Source organism: Mytilus galloprovincialis, chromosome 4 (genome assembly GCF_965363235.1).
Source record: "Mytilus galloprovincialis chromosome 4, xbMytGall1.hap1.1, whole genome shotgun sequence".
Taxonomy (NCBI): domain Eukaryota; kingdom Metazoa; phylum Mollusca; class Bivalvia; order Mytilida; family Mytilidae; genus Mytilus; species Mytilus galloprovincialis.
In genome coordinates, this window is record NC_134841.1 from 82,283,441 (window position 1) to 82,289,440 (window position 6,000).

A 6,000-nucleotide genomic window follows, 5' to 3' on the forward strand; every position below is an offset into this window, starting at 1 on the left:
AAACATCGACTCGATAAGTTCTTATCTGCACATGCAGCAACTGTACCCGTAAACAATAAAACAGATGTTTTTTATCCTCATTGTTTTCAACACTTTAAATAACCAAGTTTATAAAGTTAAGTGATTGTTACCTTGTAATTGGTCATACACAACTCATAACTGCATCAAGATGGCAGATTATCAGCATGAGAGAAGCAGGTATGTCACTGTGACAATTGCTTACGAATAGACACACAGTTGCCCGTATCCAGTGTAGTGCAGAGCTCGCCAAAGTTGTAAATAATCATCGTTGAGGAAGATTCATTGTTCCAATGAAATTCTGTTTATCTTCCTTGGCTCGATCGTAGCCCTGATTTGAATCATATCGTGCATATATGGGACACAATTGGGCGTACAATGCGCGAAATGTCACCCCAATTCAAGCACGTCATGAGATAAACAATGCCCTACCTAAAAAATGGTTTCTGCTACCTTAACAACAATTAGTCGACTTTAAGAAGGAAACAGAAGACGTTAAGAGGCGGTTATCCGTTTGAATGGAGGCTGCGCACAAAGTACTATTTTTTTGGCGTATAACGATCAACCATGATGTGAACAATCATCTTAAGATTAATTTTGAAATATCTGACATTGAAAGTTCAACTACAGTATAAGTTGTAAAATGCTTTTTTTTTTTGTACAAAAAACACTTCATTTTGTTATCAAAATTGTGGTTAGATATAACATTTTTTTTCATACATTTATTGTTAGTTTTGATGCAAATGTTATCATTAACTATGTTTCAATATGATTTTACAATTATTTTATCATATTCCTTCAAAAATAAGAGGCTGATTTTTCAAGTTAAAAAATCAAGGTGTTGCAATACATTTTTCCATGTGTATTATCAAAGTATATTGACAGTTGATAAACTGCTTGTTTTTCATTTTTCTATCAAATCTACCGAGGTTGTCGATTTGAAAGTGGGGCGTGTATAGGTTTTCTAACATGGAATATTGGATATTGATATAAAAACAAAGAGGGATTTTTTCACAGCCTCGTAAAAACAATGCAGCGACTATTATAGCGAATGAGAATTGAAATTGGTCGAAAATTATAATGAATTATTCATGACTTACAAAAAAGAAAAGTCACAAAAATACTGAACTCCTAGTAAAATCAAAACGGAAAATCACCAATTAAATGACAAAATCAAAAACTCAAACACATCAAACGAATTATTAACAACTGTCATACTCCTGGCTTGATACAGGCATTTTTTATGTCAAAAATGATGGATTAAACCTGGTTATATAGCTAGCTAAACCTCTCACTTGTATTACAGTCGCATCAAGTTTAAGCGATTCAGGCAAAAGGGTCGCTGATACTTGCCTCTACAATGCCAATCCTACACTGGATAAAATTTTTTGTTTGAATACATTGTATATTTGATCAGTGTTTTAAAAATAAAGCAGTTTGATATTGTTGAGAAATGTGATTTATAAAAAGTACAGACTATATTATAGTTTTAAGCATAAGTGTGATCTTTTGTGTAAACCAAAAGAGTGACAGAAAAATCGACTTTCCTCTTAAAACCTGCCTTTATCTTTTCCGTTTACTGTCAAAATTGATAAATGGTAATCCTTCGCTTATAACTGAAGTGTTGCAATTTGAAAGTCATCTGACATAGTGAAAAGATAATCAAACGTTAAACAATTTACTTTTCAATGAAAAATCTGTTTAGTATGGTTAAGTCAAAGTATTAGAGAAATAGGACTACAGAATATGTCAAGTCTTCAAATTAAACAAGATAAATCAATTAACCACCGATGCTTCATATGGAAGATGGCAATGATTTATCAAACTTCACTTTGTGCCTCCCTGATGATTCATGCGACATCAGTATGTAAAATTTCGGATAAGAGGAGGAAGATGTTGAAACTCAATTAATCAGGGCAGAAAGACAAGACAATAACACAATTATATATGGCAAATTAGAAATATGGTGTGAATTAAGTCTGCCTGACCGTTAAATAATGTTTATAAAAAGTACAATTATTATCCAATGAAATGAAGGGAAATCTGATATCACATTTCCAAGCACCTTAAACAAAACGATTAAAAGGCTTACAAGAGTACATTAATAACAATTATTACTAAATATATAATAACAAATGAAAAAAAATAAAATTACAAGCAATTAAAGATAAGATCTTCGTGATCACAACACGTTGTTTTAGAATAGCTTTTCTAGCAGGTAAGCTAGGGTGGAAAGCCATACTGAGTAATAGTTTGAGAATATTAAAACCAAAAGAGATCAAAAAGGGTTGTTTTGCTCCAGGAAGTGACAGCTTAATCGAATCACAGTTTTTTTTTAATTTAAAACTATTAAGCTAATTATTTTCATTACTGGTTTAAGGGGGATCATCGCTATATATTTCCTCAGATGGAATTTTCTTAAACTTTGATAAAATGTACATTTCATTATGTTTTTTTCTACACAATTTAGCATACTTTAAATCTCACAGTCTGAGAAAAAGTATAGATTTATGAATATTTCTATAGATATAAAACATTCAGATATCAATACAGATGCGTCTAAAGTATAAAACAAATAACCATGAAATAGTTTCCTGACTTGTTGACAGAAATTTGTAGCGCGATGAGATTATTGTTTAGATATCACCTCATATTCTTGTTATCGAAAAGTTAATATTAAACACACAAAAGAACGCACAATGAAAGCAATTTGAGAACTAACACTAATATCTTTTTAGTTTTAGTTAATACAGACTACAGCAACACAAGTACATGTGCAAATCAGTTTTAAAGTTCTGAACCTGCAAATACACGAATAAATCGGGTTTTTTTTTCATTCAAAAATAGATGACAGAACTTATGAGTTCCTATAGCAAATATTACACGGAAACCTGATTTTGAGCAATTTCTATATATAGTAAATTCGTACAACATACGTAAACAGCAAAATAAAAAAGAAATTTAATCTTGTTTGAAGGTATAAATAAACTAATTGATATAAGCAGAGTTTATAGTATAAACCTTTATAAGCTTTTATAACGACATTAATAAAATTAAAACTGTTCACATGTACATGTAATTGTTAAGTGGTTTAATTGGTAAACAAAGTGTGACCATAACAAGATGAAAAAAAAGGATACAATGTTGAACAAAGAAATTAGAAGGAACCTTTATGCTATATGACAAGTTTATTTAAGTTTGAATATTTAAATAAATGAAGAAGAATATTAGTTATAAAGATGGTGTTAAACAAAATAAGTAAAAGTGAAACAAAATGACGTCCTTCAACGGAGAGCCATATCTTTATAATTGGGATAACTTTAAATTATTGTCCAGATTCCTATAAACAGGGAGATATAGACAACGATACAGCTTTCACTTAGAGACCAACGGACGACGTTGCAGTCAACAACAGAGTTTCGTACTTACTTCAACAAAACAACACCTATGCCGTTTTGGTAACTATGAAAGGCCCAAGTATGACAAAATGGAACACAACTCAGAAGATAACCACAGCCTAATTTATGGTAGATTGTGGTTTGTCATTATGTCGTCTAATCTTTTAATTACCAAACGTGACTTATTCCCGATTGTGACTGTTTTGCTGAATGTGAATTCGTATTACTATAAGACGTGTTTCTGTACTTGTTTATCCCAAATTCATGTATTTAGTTTACATGTTTAATGTTATATTTGTAATTCTCATTTTGTCAAAATGTGTTGACGTCTTTTTATTATATTTAGGTGTTACGGATGGAAAAATTAATCACCGCCTTTATTTATTATATTTAATTTCGTACGATTAATTACGTTTGAAGTTGGATTCATAACAAACTGGATATATATATATATATTACAGTTAATTGCTATTAATAAGTATTGCAATATGCATTTTGTTTTAATAAATTATCAGTATTTAGTTCTAATAGAATCTCAAAGCAATCCTAATTCTATCTCACTTTTGAATTATAGTTTTTCATGTGTGACGTCATGCTGTTTCTAAATTTCATAAATTCAAATGTGGCATAACGTTTGCCTTTTCACCATCGTATGTGACGTCATTTATTTTTTAATTGCGTTGACGCCTGGATTGATTCGGGTGTGTCTATGCTGTATTGAACTTGGCATCATGTATTCGGGTTGAGTTTTCTGTAATAAGTTAATACTTCAGTTTCATTATGAATATATCTTTCACATTCATTTGTTAAAATTTACTGTTTGCAATAGCATGAATCGTTCTATATAAAAGTGTTCTTATCCCGGGCATAAAAACAATGCCGTATTTGGCAAAACCTTTTCAACTTTTGATCTTCAGTTCTGTACAACTTTGTACTTTTTTCACTTTCGATCTTTTATATCTGGGCGTTATGTATTCGGGTTTAGTTTTCTGTAATTAGTTAATACTTCAGTTTCGTTATCATGATTTCATATTCATTTGATAAAATTTACTGTTTGCAATAGCATGAATTGTTCTATATAATAAGAATGTTCTTATCCCGGGCATACAAACAATGCCGTATTTGGCAAAACCTTTTCAACTTTTGATCTTCAGTGCTGTACAACTTTGTACTTTTTTCACTTTCGATCTTTTATATCTGTGCGTCACTATTGAGTCTTGTGTGGACAAGACGCGTTTTTGGCGTATTGAATTTTAAACCTGTTGCTTTTTGTTATCTATTAATCATGGTTTTCTTTGTCTAATATGGTCTCCTTTTTATTTGTATTGTAGTCCTGTAATATTATGTTGTCATTTCAATGTTATATTTAACTTTGCCATTAAAGTGCGAGGTTTGGCATGCCATAAAACCAGGTTCAACCCACCACTTTTATTCCCCTTTAAAAGTGTCCTGTACCAAGTCAGGAAGATGGCCATTGTTATAATATTGTTCGTTTCTGTGTGTGTTGCATTTTAACGTTGAGTCGTTTGTGTTTTCTCTTATTTTTTAGATAAGACGTGGCACGGTACTTATCTATCCCAAATTCTTGTATTTGGTTTTGATGTTATATTTGTTATTCTCGTGGTGTTTTGTGTGTTGCTTTTCGGTGTTGTGTCGTTGTTCTCCTCTTATATTTAATGCGTTTCCCTCGGTTTTAGTTTGTTACCCCGATTTTGTTTTTTGTCCATGGATTTATGAGTTTTGAACAGCGGTATACTACTGTTGCCTTTATTTATGCTTCATACAATAAACAAAAAGCAACTATTGTCGACATCAACTAACAAGAACCACTGAATAATATGTTAGGCAAAGGACATTTGGGCGACAATAAAAAATGCACGCAGGGTCATTTGAGCGCCGACATCATAGGACATTTTAGCGCCGAAATATTAACATTACCTCAATTTTCAAATAGGAAGTTTGAAAATATTTTTTTAAAGTAAGAACAAAAAAGTAAGTTTTTTTTAAGTTCTGTATAGTATTCCTGAGTTAATATCTACTTACCAATCAAACCTTATGGCCAAATAGACGAGGAGAAGGAACAGTATTGCGTGGAATTTTATTTGCGATACTGCGATCTGGGCAAAATATAGTTGTCACAAAAAGCAAATTAACATTTCATATATCACGTGAAAATTCATCCAAAGAATGGTCAAACTGATTGCGTCTTGACTCAAGACAAATAGACGAGAAGCGGTGTTCAATTTATCAAACTTTAAATATATAAGTGTAACTCATCCTAAAAATAAAACCTTCAGCGATTTCACAACAACATTATTTATTCCTGCAAATGTAAAACAATTAACAATAAATCTTTATAATTATTACACAATTCAGACCAATGTTACATAAACATATGTAGTTTCTATTTTTAAGTAAAATTTATGTTTTAAAAGTCATATCAAGTATAATAACTAGATGTACCAAAGTGGTCCATAATTCAATATTAATTCGTTATTCACGAATAAGATTTGTTAATCCGGTGCAAAGTTTCAGAAGTTGAGAATCAAAAGACAGGCCCGTAATACGTTCAAAAGGTTGTGGT